Source organism: Gekko japonicus, unplaced genomic scaffold, assembly GCF_001447785.1.
Source record: "Gekko japonicus isolate JY-2015 unplaced genomic scaffold, Gekko_japonicus_V1.1 scaffold8, whole genome shotgun sequence".
NCBI classification, from domain to species: Eukaryota; Metazoa; Chordata; class Lepidosauria; order Squamata; family Gekkonidae; genus Gekko; species Gekko japonicus.
The window spans coordinates 2,838,389-2,852,477 of NW_015167057.1; the positions used below are offsets into that span (position 1 = coordinate 2,838,389).

The following is a 14,089-nucleotide window of genomic DNA, read 5'->3' on the forward strand; positions in this document are numbered from 1 at the left end:
TGTGAGTGCCCCCCCCCAAGATCATAGGGTTGCCAGCTCCAGGTTGGGAAACACCTGGAGAATTTGGGGGTGGAGCCTGAGGAGGGTGGGGTTTGGGGAGGGGAAGGACTTCAATAGGGTATAACGCCATAGAGCCACCTTCCAAATCAGCCATTTTCTCCAGGTGAATTGATCTCAGTTGCCAGGAGATCAGTTGTAATAGCAGATCTCCAGCCGCCACCTGGAGGTTGGCAACTCTACAAGTTCACCAGGCAAGTTTCCTGGCAGAGTGGGGATTTGAACCCTGATCTCCTGGGGTCTCTGTTTTCTGTGAAACGTAACCATATTATTGGCTCTTGCTCATGAAAAGCAGGGTGGTACCAGATATCAGCATCAGCTCTGCATCTAACGTAGAAACTGCAGATTACCTGAGGATTTTACATCATGCCCTGAAGCTTCTTCCTTTTCCTACTTTAATTTTTTTTAATAACATCCAGCTCAACTAAGAGTTCTGGAGACCCTGAAAGCTTGGACACTGTTCTGTGTCATTTGCTTGGTCCTAATAATTTGGTTGGGCTGCAGTGGCTCAGCCGGAAGGTCTGTAGTTCAGCAGTTCGAGACCCAAGTGCCGCAAGATGGAGTGAGCTCCTGTCTCTGGTCCCAGCTCCTGCCAGCCTAGCAGTTCGAAAACAAGAAATTGCAAGTAGATAAATAGGTACTGCTTCAGTGGGAAGGTAACAGCGTTCCGTGCGCCTCGGCGTCTAGTCATGCCGGCCACATGACCACGGAGAAGTCTTCGGACAGTGCTGGCTCTTCGGCTTGGAAACAAAGATGACCACCGCATCCCTAGAGTCGGATTCGACTGGCTTTCGAGCAAGGGGAACCTTTACCTTTACTAATAAACAGACTGCCTTGGATATCCCGGGCTAGCCAGATCTCGTCAGATCCCAGAAGCTGAGCAGGGTCGGCCCTGGTTAATATTTGGATGGGAAACCACCCAGGGTTGCTACACAGAGGCAGGTGATGATAAACCACCTCTGAGTATCTCTTGCCTTGAAACCCCTACAGGGTTGCCTAAGTCAGCTGTGGCTTGACAACACACACACACACAAAAGTACTGTGTGGTTTGTGTTGTGGGTTTTTGGATCTTCCTGGATCCTAGTCTGATATTCTACCTAGACAGTGTACGACCCTAAAAAAAGAAGGGGACCCTAGCATATTGCTTTCTGTTCTTTCTCCTGGAGGGCGTTTCCCCCTTTCCTTTCCTTCTTGCTCTCTTCATTTCGCATAAGCTCATCCACGCTTTTGGTCTTTCCCCCGTTTCTGCCTTGGTGCCTTCTGCCCGCTCTGTCCGGAAGAACCTCCCACAGTCTCTCTCTCAAGGTACTTCCATTTAGGACCAGGTGGTTCTGCTCTGAAAATTTTCTGGCACCGTGCGGAAGTAGTGTTGCCAGCCTCTAGGTGCGGCCTGGAATTCTCTTTGAATTACAAGTTATTTCCAGACGACAGAGACCAGCTCCGCTGGAGCAAATGACAGCTTTGGAGGGTGGGCTCTATGGCACCGCATCCCTGCTGTGTACCCTCCTGTCCCCAAATTCTGCTTTTCCCAGGCTCCACCCCCCCCCCAACTCCAGGAATATCCCACCCTGGAGTAGGCAGCCATATGTGGAAGGGAATCCAAACAATAAGGGGAAAAGACTAGTGTCACAGGAGTACCAAATATACAAATTCCACTACTAGAAAACACCGTCAAAGATTGCCAGAACAATATATTAAACAATTATAAAGTTGGTGGTGTCACGACAACAGCATTAATGCATCCTGTAACTATAATAAGGCATAAAAGGTAAAGGAAAAGGTGCCCTTGCTCGAAAGCCAGTCAAATCCGACTCTAGGGTTGCGGTGCTCATCTCCATTTCCAAGCCGAAGAGCCAGCGCTGTCCAAAGACGTTTCCGTGGTCATGTGGCTGGCATGACTAAACGCCAAGGCGCACAGAACGCTGTTACCTTCCCACCAAAGCGGTACCTATTTATCTACTTGCAGTTTCTTGCTTTTGAACTCCTAGGTTGGCAGGAGCTGGGACCAGAGACGGGAGCTCACTCCGTCATGCGGCACTCAGGTCTCGAACTGCTGAACTACCGACCTTCCGGCCTGCAGTTCAGCATCTTAACCATTCAAGCCACCACAGCTCCTATATAATAAGGCATAACATACAATATTTCCTCCTTTGAAGATTAAGACATAAAGTCCATGTAGTCAGTGTAACGTGATAGGATTCGCTCCTTACACTATGAACCTTGTGGCCTGTTGAAATTGCTGAAATCAGGTTCCACTTACACAGCCAGCAAACTGAAGAAGTCAAAGGAAACACATCTTCCAAGTATCTAGAATGGGGGTCTTTGCAAAGGCTGTTTGGAAAATGTTACGACTATGTGGATGACTCCTATCAAGTTACACTGACTACATGGACTTCATGTCTTATCTTCAGAGGAGGAAATATTGTATCTTATGCCTTATTATAGTTACAGGATGCATTAATGTTGTTGTTGTGACACCACCAACTTTATAATTGTTTAATATATTGTTTCGGCAATCTTTGATGGTGTTTTCTACTATTGGGATTTGTATACGTGGAAGGGAGGCTGAGGCTTTGGCTCAGATGCTCAAGTGGATTTGGGGAGTTTATTTACTTCATTCATACCCTGCCTTCTCCCCAAGGGTAAAGGTAAAGGTCTCCCTTGCTCGAAAGCCAGTCGAATCCAACTCTAGGGATGCGGTGCCAAAGAGCCAGCGCTGTCCAAAGACATTCCCGTGGTCATGTGGCCAGCAAGACTAGACGCTGGGGCGCATGGAACACTGTTTCCTTCCCACCGAAGTGGTACCTATTCATCTACTTGCAATTTCTTGCTTTCGAACTGCTAGGTTGGCAGGAGCTGGGACCAGAGACAGGAGCTCACTCAGCTCACTCCCTCACGCAGCACTCGGGTCTCGAACTGCTGATCTACCGACCTTCCAGTCTGCAGTTCAGCGTCTTAACCACTTGAGCCACTCGCCTTCTCCCCAAAGAAAACCCCAAATGGCTTACAGTGTTCTTCTCTCCTCCATCTTATCCTCACAACAACCCAGTGGTGGTAGATCAGGCTGAGAGAGGGTGACTGGCTCAAGTTCACTTACCGAGCTTCCTCGGTAGTGTGGTTATCAATGCTCAGGTGTGGCCTTAGTAGGGTTGCCAGCCTCCAGGTAACACCTGGAGATCTCCCGCTAGGGTTGCCAGGTCTCCCTGTTGTCCCAGCAAGCGGGATTTGGGGGGGGGCGTTCCAGGGGTGGGACGCCCCAAGCTCCACCCCCAAACCCCACTCCCAAGAGTGAACACCTGCACAGCCACCCCTCTCCCTCCCCTCCTCCCCAATTTAAAGAACTTCAGCTGACCGGCGGGGACCACGTGGCTCGCTGACCAGCTGGAGGGCCCTTTAAATCTAGCAGAAGGGAGAGGGGTGGTTACAGTCACATGCTCAGCTTGCAGAAAGACCCTTTTTGCAAGCGGGGTGGGAGCCGTAGCACGTAGGGCTGGGGTAAACCAGGAACCCCGCCCGGACCTATATCTCCCGCTATTACAATTGATCTTCAGACAACCAAGTTCAATTCCCCTGGAGAAAATGGCTGCTTTGGAGGGAGGACTCTGTGGCACTGTACCCCACTGAGGTCCCTCCCCTCCCCAAACCCTGCCCTCCCCAGGCTCCACCCCCAAAATATCCAGGTATTTCCCAGCCTAGAGCTGGCAACCCGATGGGGTCTGAAGATCTCCTGGAACTAAAACTGATCTTGAGACTACAGAGATCAGTTCCCCTGGAGAGAATGGGTGCTTTGGAGGTTGAACTGAGGTCCCTGCCCTCTCCAAACCCTGCCATCCGCAGGCTCCACCCCCAAATATTCAGGAATTTCCCAATGCGGAGTTGGCAACCCTGTATTGGGGACGGGAACTTGGGTCTCCCAGATCCTTGTCTGAGACTTTAACCACTAGGGTTGCCAAATGGGGCCAGGGGGCGGGGAATCCCCCACTTTGGAGGACCGATTTCCGATGTGACGGAATTGGGCCCCGGGGAAACCCCGCCCCCTGAAGCTGCGTCACCTGCGTCACCAGAGGTGACGCACGACGTAGGGCACGTTGGGGGCGTGGCCACCACTCTGGTATGGGTCTCCTCCTTTTCCAGTACGTTTCCCCTTATAAGTGACTGAATGAGGTGTGAGGACCCAGGCAGAGCAACAAACTATGCTTATTAAAGAGATTTAACAATAACTGTAGTTCAATAACATGTAGGAAAATGAGCACAGTAAAAGTAAGTAAACCAGCAAAATAAGAAGCCCTGCCACGCTTGACTATACTGTACTTAGCCTTCTCTAGGAATTTGGCCTCCAATTGACTCACCCCTTTTGGGTGAGGGATCCTTCCATCTGCTTCCTAGGAGTGAACCACCTCCCACTTTGGTAGGGCTGCCAAATGTAGGCGGGGGGCGGGGAATCCCCCGCTTTGAAGGGCCGATTTCCGACGCGGCGGAATTGGGTCCCGGGGGAACCCCGCCCCCGGCATGCGCATCACTAGCAAGTGACGTGGGCAGTGGCACGCCGGGCACGCTTGGGGCGGGGCCACGGCCATACAAGGTGACGTGCACGCGGCGCGCGCACACACCCCCGACACCGGCCGGGAGCCCCCCCGCTCCCGGCGAAGACGGATTTGGCAACCCTACACTTTGGGCAAAGCCTTTTATCACTTCCTCCCAGGCAACACCGTCTACTCCTCTGCTGGTGTAAGTTTTCTCTCCTGTTCCCCTGTTAGCCAATCACCGGGTCGAGAGGGTGACCTGGAAAATGTAGGCCCTGTAGTCACTCTAATACAGGCTTCCCTGGAGCCATGAGCCCACCCTAGAGCCTGTAGTCTGCACTACTATAGGCCCGAGATCATGACAGGTGTGCAAAAAGCATTCTGCGCATGCTTGCAGGCACACATTCCTTAAGGCATGCTAAATAGCTTGCAATTAGTGATCAGAAACATACTGGATTGCAGGGTTGCCAGCTCTGGGTTGGGAAATACCTGGAGATTTTGGGGGTGGAGTCTGAGGAGAGTGGGGTTTGGGGCATAGTGCCATAGAGTCCAACGTCTAAAGTGGCCACTTTCTCCAGGTGAGCTGATCACTGTTACCTGGAGATCAATTGTAATAGTGGGAGATCTCCAGCCACCACCTGGAGGTTGAATACCAAAAACAACATCTGTGACAAAAATAACGAAGCGTCAATAAAGATAAGTGAAGACCTTGGGTTCTGTTATTATAGAGTCAACATGGAATGTTTCCTTCAAGAGTTGATAAGTAGTAATTGATAAGAATTGGGATTGCTACACGCTCAGACAAAGCAAATATTGTGAAACAAATCGTTTTCAGGGTTCAGTATTCGTTGCGTGTGAGCGATTATAGAAGAAAATTCTCTACAGAATTACTATAGTAAACATTTTTGCAACATAAATTTATTGACTCTTCGTTATTTTTGTCACGGATGGTTGGGGTTTTTTTTTGTTTGTTTGTTTGGTATTCCACTTCCTCCCGTGATCTCTCATTTTTGGCTTCTGCCACCTGGAGGTTGGGTACCCTACTGGATTAAGACTGGCCGCCAGTTTTTCTCCTGATGCCCCCTTCCCAGGGCCCCATCTTCCGAGGCAAATTTCCTCCTAAAAATTGAGGAGGCAACGCCAAAGTAATGTGAATCTTACAAGATTTTCTGCCCACTGCTCTCCCTTCACCCTGCTGATATAAAAGAAGAGGAGAAAGAGAGAGAGGGAGGGAGGGAGGGAGGGAATTATAGACCAGAACAAATGAGAAGAAACTCTGTCGGTAAGGACTCCACTGTCTCAGGCAAAGTGCCAACATCAAATGGGATGAAAAACAGCTTATATTTTCCTAAGGGGGGAAAAAGCTCTAGACCTACATTTTGTATGAAAGCTGGATATTTAGGGGGGCATGACACACTTCTAAGGGGACATTGCCCCCAAATGCCCTCTGGTGAGTATGGGCCTCGACTCGTTCCATGTACGCTCAGTAACAAAGAATCTTGTGACAATATGTTGTCAAAGGCTTTCACGGCCGGAGTTCATTAGTTCATAATTTACAACAACTAATCTTGTGACACTTTAAAAACAACTGAATTTACTGTCTCTTAAGATGTCATGAGCCAGCGTCCACTTTGAGAGATGGGTGTGCACACCACAAACCCTTGTTCTCTTTCAGTAATTAAGAATTATTATTATACTGTGGTGCTTCATTTTCTTAATGTTGTTCTGTCAGTGGGCGTGGTGGTTCTGCCCAGCAACAGAAAAAGACAGGCCCAGGCAGACATGAGGAAGGAGGGAAGAAAGATGGAGGGGGAGAGTGGACCAGGGTCTTGATAACCAGCTATTGGTTGAGTGTGTAGCAGGGTTGCCAGCTCTTGGTTGGGAAATACCTGGAGATTTTGGGGGGTGGCACATGGGTAAGGCAGGGTTTGGGGAGGGGAGGGGAGGGACCTCAGCCGGGTGCAATGCCATAGAGTCTACCCTCCAAAGCAGCCATTTTCTCCAGGGAAACTAAACTCTGTTTTCTGGAGATCAGTTGTAATGGTGGGAGATCTCCAGGTGCTGCCTGGAGACTAGCAACCCTAGTGTGTAGGATAGAAATGATTCAGACCAACAGGAAGAAAATATGTTCAGCTCAGTTAGATGCACATAGGTGTAATGATCATCATCCAGTACTAACTCAGGTGGTTCTGCCAAGGTCACTCACAGAAAATGGTGGCTTTGGGATGAGGTATTTGAAGGGGCCATGGTGGTACAGACTGATCTTGTCAGATCTTGGAGGCTAAGCAGAGTCAGTCCTGATTAGTACTTGGATGCGAGACTTCCAAGGAAGACTGCAGAGCAGCGCAATGACAAACCACCTCTGCTTCTCACTTGCCTTGAAAGACCCTTGCTAGGGTCACCATAAGTCGGCTGCGACTTGACAACATTTTACACACACATGCATTTGAAAGTGGAGAGAACAGAGATGATCAGAAATTGGTGTTCCAGGAAGGAAGTGCAGGAATAAAAGAGGAACAAGAAAAAAAGGGCAAAGTCAGTAAAGTGGACTAGAATCTCTCTTTCAATGCATGGTTATAAGTGAAGAAGAAGAAGAAGAGATTGGATTTATACCCCGCCCTTCACTACCCAAAAGAGTCTCAGAGTGGTATACAATCTCCTTTCCCTTCCCCTCCTTACAACAGACACCTTGTGAGGTAGGTGGGGCTGAGAGAGCTCTTTCGAGGACTGCTCTTGAGAGAACAACTCTGAGAGAACTTGTGACTGACCCAAGGTCACCCCAGCAGGTTCGTGTGGAGAAGTGGGGGATTGAACCCTGTTCTCCAGGTTAGAGTCTATGCTCCTAACCACTATACCAAACTGGCTGAAAATCCACCTTTAAGTACAACAGGTAAGTTAAAGGGTATTCAGTCACTTCTCTAGAGGTGCCGCTCTATAGCTGAGGTGGATCTTGCTTTTTGTTGTTGTTCAGTTGCACAGTCGAGTCTGGCTCTTCACGACCCCATGGACCACATCATTCCAGGCCCTTCTGTCTTCCGTTGTGCTCCAGAGTTTGCTTAATTTCATGTTCATTGCATCGATAACACTGTCTAACTATCTCATCCTTTGCCATCCCCGTCTTCTGTTGCCTTCAATCTTTCCTGGCATCAGGGTCTTCTCCAGTGAGTGCTCTCTTCTCATTTGGTGGCCAAAGTAGTTGAGCTTCAGCTTCAGTATCTGGTCTTCCATGGAACTATTAGGGTTGGTTTCTTTTAGGATTGACTGATTTGATCTCCTTGCAGTCCAAGGGACTCCAGCACCATAATTCAATTTTTTTTTATTATTTAATAACAATTATTATTATTATTATTATTATTATTATTATTATTATTATTATTATTATTATTTACATGTATTAGTACATTTTAATTGAATTTTCCTCCATGGACCTCAGAGTAGTTCTCTCGAAGCCAAGTCTCCTAGATCCTAGTCTGATGCTCTGGTCAGTAGAATACACTGATTTCCACACTGTCTCTTAACTGGTAGGGAAGGGAGGAAGGAGGGGGCAAACCCCTCCTGACTCAATTTTTTTTGCCACAACAATTGCTGTTAACAGTTCTCTAATTCACATGTTTTCAGAATTCCTAATTATGGATGAAGTTAATTTTTCCCCCAAGGGAGGGTGATGGGAAGGGGTTGATGCTGAACATAAGTGCATTGTAAGGTTGCCAGCTCTGGGTTGGGAAATACCTGGAGATTTTGGAGGTGGAGCCTGGGGAGGCCAGGGGATGGGGAGGGGAGGGACCTTAGCGTGCTGTAATGCCATTCAGTCCACCTTCCAAAGCAGCCATTTTCTCCAAGGAAACTGATCTTGGTCATCTGGAGATCAGTCGTAATAGCAGGAGAGTTCCAGGTGTCACCTTCACATTTTCCAAAACCAGGCTTACAGCACAATGGGCTTAGATTGGAGTCACTCCGCATAGGATTGCACTGTAAGTAACCCATGAAAATTAAAATTTCAACAGCAAAAAAAGTCACATTTCAACATTGACAATGTTGGCTGGACTAAGTTTTGAGTCTGCATGAAATTCAGGCCGTGGTCACACGGTTATTTTGATCGGGTTTCACCGCTGTTCCCTCTCACATTTAAAATTGCTGATCAGACACCCGAATCCGTCTCCTGCACTGAAGTGGGCTTACTTGCGCGGTCCTCCCGGTTCCCTAGCAAGTTTCCCAACACAGGGAAAATCAAGTACTTTTCGGGGATTTGCGCTTTGAATCTGCGATTTCACTGATCTGGACAGCCATCTCTCGCAATGATTGTGATTAGGGCGTCTGACCATCCTTTGCCCGATGAGGTCCCCCCCCCCCAGCTTCCACCTTTGTGCGCATGAGCAATCCTGCGTTGAATAAATTCAAGTTTAAATGTTCAAGCGCACGTATAGACTCCAGTGCTTGGTAGTACATCACCAGTTCATTTTGTTTGCTGTTCGGGGGAAAAAAGGGAGTACGGTGAGTCCAAGTGATTTGGCTGTGTGCATATGCACATGCGCAAAGCAATTAAAAAAAACACACACTCATGCTGCACCACCCCAGCGGCGGTGCAGCTATCTAGACTGTTCCCAGAGCCTTGTCATGCAATGCTTGTGGTTCAGGGAGGGATGTGTGATCATCCCAACCTGAAAAAATATATTCCTGATCAAATCTATAATGGGAACAAATTGCAATAAGCTTGCCATGTGACCACAGCCTCAGTATTACTACTACTACTAATAATAATACTTTTGATTTATTAATCGCTTTCCCCACAAGTGGGCTCAAAGTGATTTACAGTTACACTTTTAGACAGGGGACTAACAATGTTTCATAGGGGATAGGAAAGACAACATATAATTCATTTTAATTGCACACGCCGTAACTGCACGGTGGAAACGTCTCGGGCTTGGATCAGTCATGTCCCGAACGGCTGTGTCAACCGGCTTGATGACGTTGGGGCTTCAGGACCCGTATGTCGTATCGCCACACTGCCACCGCCTGGCCGGAGCATCCCACTGCAAGGGTTTTTTTGTAGCCGAGTAGTTTCTTCCGCCTTCCCTCTCTAAGGAGTGGTTCCCATTTTATCTACTCGCCGAGGCTTTCGAATCGCTGGGTGGACGATGAGCTAGGGACAACAGACTGGCTGCTCACACCAGCGCAGGGCTCGAACTGACACAATTCGGATGTTAAGGCAGTGGGATATACCCACTGTGCCACCGCTCCCTTGTAAAATACCTCTGCACAGACTTTCTCCTCTCCTTGTCCCAGCCTTCGGTTCTCTGCTTTCTGTGCCTTTGAAATCTGTCTTGGAATATCGTGATTCACCTCCGCTTACACCTCTCTGCACTTTCCTTCTTGCTTCCTCTGCCCCGTATCTGACACCAGGCTGGGGGCAGGGGTGTCTCTCTCTAGGCCCTTTGGCATTGAACTCCCAGTCAGCTTAGCAGCCGGTGTTCATTTTGTGGTCGCATTTTCTGTCCTCTTGGCAGGAGTCGCTTCTCGAGGGATTAGTGCGCTTTGCAGCATTAGCGATCCATTTAGGTTTTAGGAAAAGGGGGATTTGGCCATCCAACATTCGGCTTTGATAATACTTCAGTGTTTAACCACTGGTGTCCAGAAAAAGAACATGCTAGTGGGCAAGAAGGAACTGTGAGAGGCAGGAAAAGGCCCTTGGAAGGAAGGCCCTTGACTGCGTGTTTGTCCAATGAAAGGTTAAAGCAAGGTTGACTGGACCAAGAAAGACTTGATCTTTTAAGTCTATCCTCACAATTTGGGTTATCTTTATCACTTAATGTAAATCGGGGCTCATATTCAAAATCTATCTGGTGAAGGGCCGTGGCTCAGTGGTAGAACATCTGGTTGGTAGGCAGAAGAAACCAGGTTCGATCTGCAGCGACTCCAGATAAAAAGATCAGGTGGTAGGGGATATGAGGAGGGAAGGTAGCATGGTATAGCTCAGTCTCGTCAAATCTCAGAAGCTCAGCAGGGTCAGTACCCGGAAGGAAGACCACCAAGGAAGTCTCTGCAGAGGAAAGCAATGGAAAGCCACCTCTGCTTCTCACTTGCCTTGAAAGACCCTTCCTGGGGTTGCCATAAGTTGTCTATGACTTGTTAGTGCTTTAAACACACACCAGGGGATGTGAAAGACCATCACCTGAGATGCCAGAGAATAATAATAACAACAATCATATGGCAGTGTGTGTTTAGCCAGGAGATCCTACAATTGTCTGGCAGCCGGAAGCTCTAGTTCTTTTTTTTTTTTGCGTTATGCACCACTAGGTACCAGCTAGACTTGTTTTTAAGGCAAGAGACGTTTCAGAGGAGGTTTGCCATTGCCTGCCTCTGTGTCATACCCCTGGTATTCCTCGGAGGTTGCCCATCCAAATACCAGCAAGGGACAACCTTGCTTAGCTTCCGAGATCTGATGGGATCGGGCTAGCCTGGACAAGCTGCGTCCCGTTAGAGTCAACAATGCTGACCTTGATAGCTCAATGGCCAGACTTGGTACAAGGCAGTTTCATGTGTTGTGTCTTATATTGATGGAGCCACGGGTCAGTGGTAGAGCCCTGGCTTTATTTGCAGAAGACAAGATCAGCCCTCAGCATCACTTGTCGCAGGCTCTCTGGATGCAGTTGCTGGGAGAATCCTTTCCATGCCTGAGAGCCACTGCCGATCACAGAGATCCCTCCAGAATTATTATCATGGAAGAAGCTGCCTTTAGGCATATGGAGTGTAAACATACACCAATCTCACGAGGGGGGGAAAGTGCACAAACAGGTATCGTCTTAAATAACTGCTACGGATGCGCGCTCCAGTGCACCCAATGACCGAGCTCTGACTCACAAGAGCTTGTTGTGCTTGAATACATTTTGTTAGTCTTCAAGGTGCCACTGGACATCTGTTTAACTTTGTGACAGCCAGCCTCTAAGTGGTAGCTGGAGATTTCCCGCTTTTACAGTTGATCTCCAGGCAATAAAAGATCAGTTTGGTGTAGTGTAGGAGTGTAGAGGTTGTGCGTGGACTCTAATCTGGGAGAACCGGGTTTGATTCCCCACTCCTCCACTTGCACCTGGCTGGATGACCTTGGGCAAGCCGTAGTTCTGTCAGAGCTGTTCTTGAAAAAGAGCCGTTTCTGTCAAGAGCTCTCTCAGCCCCATCTGCCTCACAGGGTGCCTGTTGTGGGAAGGGGAAGGAGTTTGTAAGCCGCTTTGAGACTCCTTTCGGTAGTGAAGGGCGGGGTATAAATCCAATCTCCTCCTCCTCCTCTTCTTCTTTGGCGTATAGGGCCATAGAGTCCACCTTCCAAAGGGGCCATTTTCTCCAGGGGAACTGATTTCTATCACCTGGAGATCAGTTGTAATCCCCGAAGATCTCCAGACAACCCTAGCTGCCAAATCTGGGTTGGGAGATTTCAGGAAATTTGGGGGTAGAGCTTGGGGAAGGCAGAGTTTGAGGAGGGTGGGAACCTCAGTGGGGCATGATACCATAGAATCCACCCTCCAAAGCAGCCATTTTCTCCAGGGGGACTGATCTCTGTCATCTGAAGAACAATTATGATAGCAGGAGAACTCCAGGCCGCACTTGGAGGTTGGCAACTCTAAAGCTTTGCTCCTTGGCATGACAGAAGAAAGCCCAGGGCCAGAAATGATGTCTGTATGTCCTTTTATGCATGACCTTCCTGCAAGGTGTCAGATAGTGAACCTTCTTTCTTATTCCAGAAAGATCCATTTCTGTAATTAAGAGCTGGAGCCCCTGGGGAGGGGGATGTGACCCAGCGGAAGAGCCTCTGCTTGGCACGCCAAAGGTACCAGGTTCAACCCCTGACATCTCCATGTAAAAAGGATTTGGCAGCAGGTGACGTGAAAGACCTCTGCCTGAGACCCTGGAGAGCAGCTGCCAGTCTGAGTAGACAATACTGACTCTGATGGACCAATGGTCTGATTCAGTATAAGGCAGTGTCATGTGCTCTGTGCTCAGGAGGAAGACGACTCCCCCATAGTTTTCCTTTTGCCGACTAGAAGCCTGTAGCTGGGTCCCATCTTGTAGATGGAGTATATTCCCAACGGTTTAATTATTGGGGTGAATTCTACGGTGGAAGGCATTTCTCCAGAGTAGCCATTGGATGCTACAGGAGGCAGGATTCGAGATTGTTCACCGAAGTCAAGTTCCATCCCGGAGGGCTCCTGTAAATCCCTTGTGGCTCTCGTGAAAAGATTAACTCTCTGCAACCAGCAACAGTAGCCCAGAGTCATATGCCTTCTTCTCCTGCTAGCAGTATTCAGCAGTATTAGGTTGCACACAGGGCCAATAAGTTCTGCAAGAAGAATATTACTTTGCCTGGCCTGCTGCCCCCTACTAAGCCCCCAGGCAGGACAGCATCCGGCTTTTCATCTTCCACCTTGAACACCTGCTTAGTTATTACAGACTGAAAAGAAAGCATGAATCATTTAACATGGTTTTAATAACTGTCCATAATATGTTTCCTTTGAATGTTGACCGTTATATTATACTTCATGGCCGTGTTCCAGTTTGTGCCTGGGGAAATACTACTCTCTCTCTCCACACTTCCTACACAGCCCACAAGCTCACTCCGGTGCTTGGCAGACTTGGTCGGATCAGTTTCCTACTCCAGTCTGATTGGCTCCGTTTCCATTTCTGGTTGGGAAATTGGGGGAGGAGAGCCCTTCCTCCGCACATGCGTGGTCCTGAACCAAACCAAGCACCCTATGTGTTGGAACTGAGCAGAACCCACAATCCATGTCTGATTGCTACACAGGATGGGAACCCAGGTCCGAACTGTGTACTTCATAATGTGTGAACTGGTTACATCGGGGTCCCCAAAGTGGTGCGTGGGGGTGCCGTGGCGCTCGCCAACACCTTTTGTGGCACTTGCCAAGTGTTTTTAGAAAGTGGGTGGGGCAAGTAGAGCCAGTGTGGTGTAGTAGTGGTTCAGAGCACGGACTCTAATCTGGGAGAACCGGGTTCCCCACTCCTCCACATGCAGCTCCTGGTGTGACCTTGGGTCAGTCACAAGCTCTGTCAGAGCTGTCCTCTCAAGAACAGTCCTTGAAAGAGCTCTCTCAGCCCCACCTACCTCACAGGGTGGGTAGGGGAAGGAAGAGATTGTAAGCCGCTCTGAGACTCTGAGTTAAGGGTAGGGTATAAATCCAATCTCTTCTTCTCCTTCTTCTTCTCCACTCCCACGAGGACTTCTGATTGGCTGTGCAGATTAAAATAACACTTTAGAAACAGCTGCCACTACAGGGTCCGTTTTATGCTCTCTCTGACTCCTCTTTCCTCTTGTATTTTTAGCATTTACTCCTCTTGTCCCCAGTACTTGAGCTTCCTCTCTCTGTGTGGTCGGCTCTGCCCTCCATGGTGACCATTTTGTGGCCCACCTCCCAAGGTGGCCATTTTGTGGTTGCACACCTACCACTAGTGTAATGTATTGAAACGTTTACATGAATCACCTCATAGGGCTCCTATGTTAAGCT

General features: G+C 48.7%; 1 protein-coding gene across 1 annotated transcript in view; it reads left to right on the forward strand.

Moving 5' to 3' along the window:
• Positions 1 to 14,089, forward strand: part of GPR179 (G protein-coupled receptor 179) — a 92,739-nt gene that overhangs the window by 33,637 nt on the left and 45,013 nt on the right. The window lies entirely within an intron of this gene.